Source organism: Cavia porcellus, unplaced genomic scaffold (assembly GCF_034190915.1).
Source record: "Cavia porcellus strain 051 isolate PalLab524CR breed Dunkin Hartley unplaced genomic scaffold, mCavPor4.1 scaffold_24, whole genome shotgun sequence".
NCBI lineage: Eukaryota > Metazoa > Chordata > Mammalia > Rodentia > Caviidae > Cavia > Cavia porcellus.
Window position 1 is genome coordinate 40,723,312 of NW_026947507.1, and position 12,530 is coordinate 40,735,841.

Below are 12,530 nucleotides of genomic sequence, written 5' to 3' on the forward strand. Positions count from 1 at the left end.
CTAGCCTACTGGGTCAGCCAGCAGAGTCATGTAGGCTAGGCACTTCTCACCAATCCTGCCTGAGAGGGGGATGTGTGGCTGAAGTCGCCACCGCGCCCTGCTCCCTCAAGACTGCCCAGTCCCAGGATGTCCTGCGCTGGAGTCAAACTGTGGTAGAGTGTCAGTTTCTCTCACTCACCTCACCACAAGTCAGTGCACGCCTCCCTGCCCGTCCTGTTTTCGAGTCCGTTCGCAGATTCCCATTCTCAGAGCTTCCGTGTGTCTCTCTCCTGGCCGAGCCGATGTAGAGGCAGCCACCACGCGGCGGGAAACCCAAATCGCGGTTTTCAATGGCGCGGGCTCCAGCCTCCACACTGAGGCTTTTCTGTTCCTGTTCTAGCACCAGGACTGCATTCCAAGTTAGTTTCTCTCAGCCCAGTTCGTTCCTGGGTCAGCAGAGCATATCTCCACCGGCTTATGTCTCCTTACTCTGCACCATTCCTGACTTCTGAGCTGAGTCTTTCAGAGAGCCTCTGTAGCTGCTGTTATCTGTCCGCCATGTTCTCCCAGAAGTCACTCGTGTCTTGCATGTTTACAGCTGAAGACCTGGAGCCCATGACAATGACTCATGCAAGCGTGTTTTATGAATCTCTGCTGGGAAGGCCCAAAGGTCAGAAAGCTTCAGAAAGGAAGCTAGAAAGTCTATGCCAGTGGGGTTAAAGATCTGTACCAGTGGGTGTAGGTTTCTATACTGGAGCTAAGAAGTGACATTCAAAATTAAGGATCAGGACTCCCAAGTAAAGTACAACAGACGTTTTCAGTGACAATGAGGTCCTGAACTCCTCTGTCGATAAGAACCACCAAGTACATACCCTGAAGCCAGCATGATATGCTTTTGGATCCTTAACAGCACATATCTTCCCCTCTGGAGCCAGGAAGTGATGCTCAATGTATGGAGCAGAGTTCCCCCAAAATGAACTGCAGCCACTCTCAGCAACAAGGTTCCAAGTTTCTCCAACAATAATGGCCAAATTCATATCATGGAAGCCAGCATGACAAGGTCCTCCAGGAAAATCAACAGCTTCAAACAGCAACACTTAGGGGAACCCACAATGCCAACCCTCTTTCTGTCCATAACTCTTCTCTTTTTAATGTGGGCAGCTTGTCTCAGGTGGGCATGACACTGAGCACCGTGCTGATTGAATTCAGCTGGCATGAAACTGACCACCAATTTTTTTTATTTAAGGAGAAAAAGAAAAAAAAAGCAGAAAAAGGGTACAAGTTATACAGAATTTCAGAAAAAAAATAAACAGTAGGAAATCACTAGTTAATGGATTACATATTGTCATCTTAGAAATATTTGTTCAAGTTACAAGATTAAAGCATATAAAGTGGACATTCAAACAGCGAGACTGCAAACAGTTCTGTTCAATGATCCAACTATACTCAGTAATATCATTGTCTATCTTATACACTTAAATTTACATGCAGTTATACCATTTAGAGCACTTTCTTTTCCTCTCTTTTGTACAATGACTATTATACATTTTGGGTTTTATTGCTCCCATGGTTCTTATTGCTTTTTTTGGAAGAGAGTAAAACCAAATGTGACTTAACAGAACGGAATCAGTTAAATCAAAAGGGTGGACATAATAGATTAATGTAAAATCATAATATAAGGTGATCAACAATGGTTACCATAATGCCTCCCGCTATCTCAAATAGAGTTGCCTATGTCATCAGTTATAATAAAATTGAACAAAACAGTAAAGAACAAAACCAACAAGACCAAAACATTGGAGACATTACAGATCTTCAAAAGTAGATAATAGTCAACCAGTATGGGTGTCATAATGAATCCCACTATCTTCACAGCTGTTGCCTAAACTTTCGAACCTGGCACTATCAAGTAAAGCAGAATAGAGGAACATCAGTCAAAACAAGATGGTGAGAGCAATACAGGGCTTCAAATCAAGTTAATAGAATATCAAAGTGGGTTACTATAAAATATCCTGCTTTTTTAAAATTTATTTTTCCTTTAATTAAAAGGATAAAAATAAAAAAGTAAATAATAAATTGGAGATTGAGATAAAAGAGGGCATAACAACTAAACAGTGCAGATCAATACATAACCATTTAAGCAAATTAGTGTTTCACCACAAGATAATTCCGACATAAAAGTAGTTACCATATTGTCTCTTTCCTTGAGAACTTTGAGTATAACTTCATATACTGTAGCATCAAATATATCAACACAATGTATAACCATTCAAGAGAATAATGGTATTACAGGCTATTTAGAATCAACTAACAGATAATGAACTATGGTTTCTGTGTAATCTCCTTGTCTATAAAAGTTTTTGTTTATACTATCACATATAATAAAATCCAATAAGAGACAACATGTTAAGACCAATGGGGACAGAAGAACAAAAGCTTGATGGGGCTTCAAAATAAGATGATACCAAATCAGCACTACCTATTATGACGTCGTTTTCTCCAAGATAGCTGTTCCTATCATCCAATCTTCTCTGCCTCACTTATCTTGAGCTCTTTTTCTGTCCTTAGTTGTCAGCTTGTCTTCTTCATTTTGTTTTCTGCTCCATTCATTGTGGTCTCTTTGCCACTATTTCTGGATTCTTTGTATTTTTCTTTTTTAGAATATCCTGTAGTATTCTCTGTAGAATTGAATTGGTGGTTGCATATTCCCCTAGTTCCTCTTTATCCTGAAAGCACCTTGTTTTTCCATCAATTTCCAGGGATAGTTGTGCAGGATATTTCAATCTTGGCTGGAGGTTATTATCTTTCAAAGCTTGAGTTATTTCCCCCCACGCTCTTCGTGATTTGATGGTTTGTGCGGAGAAGTCTGCTGTAATTCTGATGGGTGTTCCCTTGTAAGTGGTCTGTTTCTTGTCTCTGACAGCTTTTAATATTCTGTTCTTATATTGGATTTCTGGAATTTTGATTATTATATGCCTGGGTGTAGCTCTATTTGGGTTGTAGGTAGCTGGAGTCCTGTATGCCTCATACATCTGAGTATCTTTACTGTTTGCTAAATTAGGGAAATTCTCTTGGATTATTTTTGTGAATAGCTTTTGTAGTCCATTTGTTTGTGTCCCCATTTCTTCTCTTATTTTCTTAATTCTGAAGTTATAGATCCTCTTATCATCTTCTAGTTTTTGTATTGTTCCTGTTTGTTTTTTTGTTCTCAGTGCTTTCACACATCTCTCTCCCTGCCGAGCCAATTCAGATGCAGCCGTGGCGGCAGGAAACCCAAATCGCGGCTTTCAATGGCGCAGGCTCCAGCTTCCACACTCAGGCTTTATCTGTTCCTGTTATAGCACCAGGATTGCATTCCCAGTTGGTATCTCTCAGCCCAGTTTGTTTGTGGGTCCTCAGGGTATGTCTCCTCTTGGTTAGGATTCCTCCCTCTGCACCATTCCTGGATTCTAAGTTGGATCTCGGAGAGATCCTGCGTAGCTGCTGCTATCTGTCCGCCATGTTCTGGAAGTTCCCTGACCACCAATTTTTAATCCATAACACTGCCCTCCTCTTGCACAGGCTCAGGATGTTTACAGAGTGAGGATCCTGCCCCCTGCTGAGTCACCCAGTTATTCTTCTAAACTTCTCAAGTCGACAGACTGAATCAACCCTAAAAAGCCTATTAATGAGATGGTTTGAATAATCTATTTCCCAAACAAAAAGACAGCACAGTCTGTGTTTGAGTGACATAAGATTCTGTGTTGTTTGCAACATATGATGGAAATTTCTCTCCTGTTTTTAGTCCAAATTCTTCCAGTGATGATGCATGGAACCCAGGTGTGATTGAATTTCTTGCCTCGGGGCAATATGTGACCTGAGAGTCTATCAGAGCAACAGGAAATGCAGTCAATATTCTTTCCAGGACTTGAGCTACTTGGCTGTGTCAAGTTGTACTGGCTTAAATTTTTCCATTGCATGAGGTGAATGCCAAAATAAATCAATGAAAAGAAAAAGAAAAGGTGACAGTAATAATTTCACTTATTTTCCTTGTTCTTGGATGAAAGTCTTTCAGAAGCTAGGACTCCGCCTAAAAATCCCCAGGCATGGGAGTGTGAGTACGGCCTTTACTACACATAGTTACCAGGATTTGAATCCCAGATCACAAGTAATACATAGCTGAAAATGAGCAAAGGCAGAGAACATGGTGGGGGACTTCCATGGTGCAAGCAGGAAATTTAGAACGGATTCCCGCTGTTCCTGTGCAGCCTGCACATCAGGTGCTCAGGAGACTAAGGCTCAGGTGAGGGCGAGCTGCACTTTACTGTGCTGATTGTCAGGGATGCTGAAGAGCTGAGAGGGCTGGAAGGATACTTATGGCAGGGACCAGCAGTTAGGAAGCTGGTTATTCAGAGAGGGAGGAGTCCAGGTGATGGAAAGTCAGGGTCCGACCAGGGGATCCAGTGATGGGGAGGGAAGGGAGTCACCATTATCTATGGGTGAAGTGGTACTCAGTTGGCAGTTGCCCCCACAGACCAGGTTAGTCCTAAGAACCGTTCCTCAGAGAGTGGGAATGGGGTGCAGGCATTGTGTGTTGAAATAAATAAAATCTTAAAGCCCCATAGAAGTGAAGAAAAATTCATCCAGCACCTTGGCAAAGATGAAAAATACCAAATAAAGAACACATGAGACAGAGACTTTATGACTGTGTTCCCCTCCTTTGGGGCACTGTGAATGACTTTTGCTTTTCTGTGGATGAAGGTGATGTGTTGTTTAGGAAGGCTTGGGGTGACTCAGAGGACTCTGCCATGAGATTCCTCACATACACCCTTCCTTATAGAGTTTGTTTTTCTATGAGAATCTAGAGTGGTCTCTGACCTGACCGAAGGCAGTAATCAGGCAATAAGGAGAGCAGTGAACTCTGGTACATGCAGAAGGAGCCATGCCAGCTGACTTGTGCTTATCTCCTGCTGTTTGGTTTGGTTTGGCCTGGTTTCAGTTCTGCTCTGTAACCTGGGTTTGGGGACCACTGCTAGACAGTGTAAAAGGAAACGGAGGTCAAAGTTGTGCTTATCAGAAGAGTTCAGATATCCAGACACAGAAGTCAAAAAGAAGGAAGTGATTTAAAACCTGCACCTTAGAGAGATCCTGCTACTCCCTGGACTACTGCAGCTTTGTTCTCAATATCTAAGACATACTGTCAACCTAAGTTTTCAGTAATACACTAACATGTGGAAAAAGAGAAAGTACAAATGACACACAGTGACATTGTACTCAGTTGGGAAAGACAAAGGTGTTCAAATGCAGCTCTGTAGGTCAACCTAGAGGATATTATATGAAGTGAACTAAGCAAATGTAGAGAGACAATAAAATTTCACTTGTAAATATTTCAGAAATCTAAAACAGTTAACCCAATAGAAGTGCAGAGTAGATCGATCAGCTTCTGAGGCAAGAGACAGGTATGGGCAGAGATGGAATAAATGCTCATTACATGTAAAGAGCTACAGTTAAGAGGAATGATTTCTGGTGTACTATTGCATGGTTGCATGACCAGAGCCCACGATAAAATTTGGTACATTTAATAAAAACTTTTCCTTTAAAGAGAATAAAATAAATGGCCACAAAACAAAACAGAACAAATCAAATGAGAACAGAACAATGCAAGCAACACAGGACTTCATGTCAAGACAACAGGACATCGACAGTGACTACCATAACGTCTCTTGTTTTCTTCTAAATACTTGACTATACTTTTACACACAATAAGATGAAACATAACACAATAGTATACAAACCATACAAAAGAATGAAATCATTACAAAGCTTCAAAACCAGACTGTGGGAAATGAATAGTAGCAACTATAATTGTTATTTTCCTCAAAAAGTTGTCCATACCATGACACATAATTAAATCAAAGAAAACACAGCAGGTTAGAACTAATCAAAAGAGAACAACAAAAGGATGATAGACCTTCAAAACAATCTCATAGGAAATCTGCAGTTGCTACCATAATTTCTAGTTTTCTTCAAAGTACTGTTCATAAAATTACACATAGTTAATCAAACAAAAAGACCCAAAAAAACCAATTAAACAAATGAATTATAAGACTTCAAAACAACATAATATAAAGCCATCATTAGCATAATATATCCTATTATATTCAAAATTGCTGCACTTAACATCACACAGAGTAAAATATAACAAAATAGGCAGAATGAAGCCAAACCCAACAAAATTGTGAAGACAGTACGAGTTCAAGACAAGAAAATTAGAAGCTAGCAGTTGTTTACACCTTTCCCTCCCAGGTGTTTCCTCCTGTATCACTCTAACAATAACTATTTTGCTTTTAGATCCCATTAACTCCTTCAGTTTTTTATTCTAAGGTTCACATGTATGAGTTTGAACTGTTTCACCCATGAGCATTTTCTCCAGGTGTGTCCATTTATGAAGGAGAGCTTTGAGATTTTTCTGTGTTATATCTCGGTAGCTTTCCACTGCGTGGAAATACCATATCTTTCTTATCCATTCTGCAGTTGATGGGAAGGTTTCTCTTGCTCTTTTTCTAGTCTCCTATTACATGAAACAGTTGCTTTCTTTCCTTTGATTTTCAATCTATGAATTTCCAGTTAAATGTGTTTATTGCATGCAGTATATCAATGAGTTTTTTCCTTGGCCCATTTTCCTTGTGTTTTTCATACATGTGAGGGCATAGGAAACGATTTCCAACAGGCCCAGGGGAAGCCTTAGAACAACACTTGAAAAACAGAAATACAGGAAAAAGAAAAATAAAGGACCAAAATTCAATCCCAAACCTCCCGCCTATCCCAGGAATGACTAGGAGCCATGTACATAGAAGAAAATATATGCCATACACCTGAAATACCTGAAATAATAGCAACTAAAATAAAGAAGCAACTCCGGGAAACTTTAAAGGAATACAAACCAGAAATAATCTCCTTGGTAAAAAAGAAATGATAAAAGCAACGAAAGAGAAGCTGAACATATCTAAAGAAGACTCAGTTAAAAAATTAGAGGAGCAAAACTAAAAGAATTGCTGGAAGAACAATATAAGAAACAAACAGAATACATGAAGCAGATTCAAAGAAACAAACAGGAAATAAAAAATTCCGTTGAAAGTTGTTAAAACCACCACAACAAAAGTGAAGATAGAATTTCAGACCTCGAAGACAAGATTACAGCTAGTGAACAGCAAAGGAAAGATCTTTTCAAAATAACAAGGTATGAGGAAATAACAATTCACAGCTGCAAGATGATGCAAAGAAAAACAACAGAAAATTCATAGGGATAAATGAAAAAAGAGGGCATAATACAAATGATATCAAGAGGCTATTTACAGATGTAGTACCTGAAAATTTCCCAAACATAAGAATGGAACCTGTCATATGGATTAGTGAAGCATATAGAACCCCAAATTGCCATAACCAAAATAAAACTACATCCAGACATATAATAATCACCATCCCAGACATCCAACGTAAGTACAGAATATTAAAAGCTGTCAGAAAGAAAAGACAGATCACCTATAAAAGAAAACTTATCAAAATCTCAGTAGACTTCTCAACACAAACAATGAAGTCAACAAGAGCATGGAGTGAAGTATCTCATATCCTCAAGGAAAATGATTTTCAACCTAGATTGATGTACCCTGAAAAACTGTCCTTCAAAATGGATGAAGAAATATGATATTTCCATGACAAAGAACAGTTGAAGAACTTCATGATCTCTAAGCCAACCCTGCAAAGAATGCTGTTAAATAGTTTTGATATACATAAGAAAAATAAGAAAAAACCACTAAGCAAAGAGACAATTAAACAGAATGGAAAGAGAAACATCCAACAGCATAAAGACAACATGGCCACAATAAACCAATATAACTCTTTTTTTTTTTTTGGTCTTTTTCATTTTTTATCGGTACCAGGGATGGAACTCACGACTGCCTGCTTACAAGGCAGGTGCTTATGCCGCTGAGCTAAATCCCCAGGCTTACTCTTATAATCATTAATGTAAATGGTCTCAATTCATGAATTAAAAGGAACAGACTGGCAGAATGGGTCAAGAAACAACACCCAACCAAATGCTGTCTACAAGAAACCCATGTAACCCAAAGGAAACTCACAGACTGAAATCAAAGGATGGAAAACAATACTTCATGCAACATTAATTGAAAAAAAAGCAGGGGTAGCTATTCTGTTTACAGACAATGTGGCCTTCAAACCATGAATGATCCAAAGAGATAAAGAAGGTCACTACATACTTGTTAGGGGAAAATTTCAAGAAGAGATAACAATCTTAAATACATATGCAGCAAATTCCAGAGTACCCAGTTATACAAAGCAAGTATTAAAGAAGTTAAAGATCAAATTAGTAAATCACAGTTATAAGAGAAGACCTTAACACACCATTGACACAAAGAGACAGATCAACCATACAGAAAATCAGCAAAGAAATGACAGAACTGAATCACACCTGTGAATAAATGGACTTGATAGACATACACAGAGTTTTCCATTCAAAACATCAGAATATACATTCTTCTCAGCAGTACATGGTATATTCTTTAAAATAGACCATATACTAGCCTACAGAAAATATTTAAATAAATGCAAAAGTGTTGAAATTATCCCATGCATGTTATTGGACCACAGTGCCATGAAACTAGAAATTAATGATAAAAGATACTGAAAAAATCCCACAAACACATGGAAATTCAATAATATACTCAAGCAATTACTGGGTTACATGGAATATTAAAGAAGAAATTAAATAATACCTACAAAGAAATGGAAACACAAATACAACTTACAGGAATCTGTGGGATGCAATGAAAGCAGTCCTAAGAGAAAATTTATTGCACTGAGTTTCCAAGTCCAGAAAACAGAACGAATACAAATAAACAACCTGATGCTACACCTCAAACATCTAGGAAAATGAAGAGCAAGTCAAGGCCAAAGTCAAAAGAAGGGAGGAAATTATAAAAATTAGAGCAGACGTTAAAGAAATAGAGACTAAGAAAACAATCCAAAGAATCAATGAATCACAGAATTGGTTCTTTGAAAGAATAAATAAAACTGATAGGACCCTGGCCAAACTTATTTAAAAACAGGAAAGAAAAAGCTCTAATTCATGTAATAAGGAATGAAAAATGCAAAATCACTACAGACTCTGTAGAAATACAGATCATCATCAATACCTATTTCAAAAACCTCTCTTCTAATAGGTTTGATAACACAGAAGAAATGGACAGAATCCTAGAAACATATGAAGTACCAAAGCTAGGTCTAGAAGATGTAAAACTGCTGAATAAACCAATTTCTATTAATGAAATTGAAAATGTAATTAAGTCCTTACTTATAGAGAAGAGCATAGGCCCAGATATATTCACTGCAGAATTCTACAAGAAATAAAAGAAGATTTAATTCTGACACTCCTCAAACTCTTCAATGATATCAAAAGGGAAGCAATTATTCCTGAGTCATTACTGCAAGCAAATATTACTCTAGTACCAAAACCTGAGAAAGACCCAACTAAACAAAAAACTACATGCCAACCTCCCTAATGAACACAGATGCAAATATCCTCAATAAAACACTGGCAAATAGGATGCAGCAAATCATCAAGAAGATTATACACCATGACCAAGTGGGATTCAACCCAGGCTTGTAGGGATACTTCAACATACGTGAATCTATAAATGGAATCCACCATATCAAAAAAGCCAAAAGAAAGAAAGAATCACACGATCATTTCTATAGATTTATAAAAGTCTTTTGATGAGGTCCAACACTCATTCATGATAAGAACCTTAAAGAAAATTGGAATAGACGGCCTTTACTTCAATATGGTAAAGGCCATCTATGACAAACCAAGAGCCACCATCACATTAAATGGCTAAACACTGAAGGCATTTATCTTAAATTCAGGCACAAGATAAGGATGTCGCTTATCATCGATCTAATTCCACATATTATTGGAAATACTAGTCAGAGCCACTAGACAAGAGAGAGAAATAAAAGGGTAAAGACAGGAAAAGAGGAAGTTAAATTATCATTATTTGCTGATGACATGATACTCTACATAGAAAAACCCCAAAACTCCATTGAAAGACTCCTAGGTATAATAAATAAATTCAGCAATATACCTGCATGTGAAATCAATACTCAAATATAAATAGCATTTCTATACACTAACAACAAAACCACTGGGAGAGAAATAAGATAAGTCACTCCCTTCAAACTAGCATCCAAAAAAAAAGAAATACTTAGAAATGTATCTCACAAATGAAGTAAAATATCTATACAGGGAAAATGATAATACCCTGAAAAAAAGAATCAAAGAGCATCTCACAAAATTGAAAGAAATCCCTTGTTTATGGGTAGGAAGAATAAATGCTGTGAAAATGGCCGTTCTCCAAAAACTGTTACATGTAGGACTCCTGTAGTTGCACTCATGGATGAGGACCTGATCTTAACTCAAATACTTAAGTGCTGTGTGCTTAGGAAAACATTCAGAGCTATTGCATTCTTTTCAGAAGACTATAGCATATCAAAATTGCATCAAAGTGGATCGATGCCATGAACAGTGTGTTACTACTAGAAACTCCTTAGGAAACTGCAAAGCAAGACTACATTTATTTCACATTTTAGGAAATACATTCATGTGAGGGTTCAGATTTGGCACAGTTTGGAGCTATCACTCGAATTCAATGTTCTGAGTATAAATTTTCCTTGGAGTGTTTGGCACTGGGGTGCTGAGTCTCGTCAACACAGCACATTCTAGGAGTGGTTCCAAGAAGTCTCTAGTAATATTGAAAGGACATTGGAAAGGCACTTGAGATCACAAAGTCTCTAAATGCATAGAAAAAGTTAAATTAGGAAGGACACAAAGAGGTGTTCCTTGAGCTTGGAACTGTAAGATCAGGTCCAGGGTAGAGCCATCTTGCCTGTGTTAGGCATGAGCCAGTCCAGACACCTTGTTTCTGTAAAGCGAGAGGCCGGACTGAATCAGCACCCTGAAGGATTTAGTCTCTTCCTTGCCCCCTCCAGGAAGGACTTTGAAACTGGATGATTAGCCTGAATCTGCCTTTGTACCTGTCATGTGAAGGGGGCATACAAGTTAAAATCATAGTTATCCTGGTTTTGATGTTAGCAGATGTTAGAGTAGTCTTTAGTTGCTGATGAGAGAACATAGTTTTAGAGACAGTCTAGAGTATTAGTCAAGCAGGAGAGATATTTTTTTCAAAGTAGTTTTGTTTTGTTGATCTGTTTTATATTCTTAGGAAAAAAATACTGAGTTTGGTAAGCATGGCTATGTGCTTACTTTAGTTAATCTACCAATAGGGAAATAACAGACCCATATCTATTGCTGGGAAAACAGGATTAGAATTTGTACTTAGAAAGGCCCACATTATGCTTATTGTGATCCTGGAGATTTGCATGCCAGAGTGACAATCTGATACAGGTTACCAGCTCAAAAGAGCCAGGATATATTGGTGACAATTGCAAGAGCCCAAAGAAGATGGCCCATCTTTCCCCATCCAAGTACCTACATCCTTCATTGTCTACATAAGTGGAAGACATGGTCCACCCGTGTGTCAACCCCACAAAATCATTCTATCCTTGTTGGCGTCCCTGCTGTCTTTCTGGGTAATGAAGTGATCACAACAGAGGGTATGGAATACTGTTCTATCTGTACTTCATAAAATTGGAGAACCCTGCTCACTTATTCACTTAAGGGGTTGGAAACTTCCTCAAAGTCAGAATGCAGGGGGTAATTGGATTTATTGCTCTGTGTGTGTGTGTGTATGATGCTGCTGGTCCCAGCTATGTGTGTAGACAGGTCTGTGCCCATCAGATGGTTTCTTGAAGTATGTTGAATTATCTCTCTTGAAATGCTGTCTCTTGTCCTGCAGTTTTATCTGTCTCTGTACCATCTTTGAAATTTTCCTGGTAACCAAAATGTTAAGTCCAGCATGCATAAATTGGTATGGTATCTTTTGCTAGACCTCTCTATGAAATCCTTGGCTGGAAGCTCTTGAACTACAGTAGATAAAATGAAGCTCTACTAAAAATTGAGGGTTTAAACTCATCCTTTGATGTTTATTTGAAGAAACTGGGGAATGAGTGTTCACGTACCTGGAAATATCTTCAGAGGGAATAGTGTTGAGACAGCAGAAAGAATCATAATGTGTTGGTTACTTTTCTCTCCTTGCTATGACCAAATACCCAACATCCAAAATGAAGGAAGGAGAGGTTTATTTAGGTTCAATGTTTGTGAAGCTTTCAGTCCATAATCAGCAGGCTCTAAGGCAGGGTGGCATGGCCACTTCAAGGTGGTAGCCAACAAAACCAGCCAGAGCAAAAAAGTGGGAAACAACTTTTTCCCTCTTGTACCATATGGCATCTCTCGCACCCTGGGTGGGTACAGCACTCACAGTGCTAATTCCAGAGCTAGATGACCAGTCAATCACAAACACTAGACTCAGCGAGTTCCATGACTGCACGAGGCTGGGGTGAGCTCTGAAACAAACCATAACACACACTAAACCTCACCA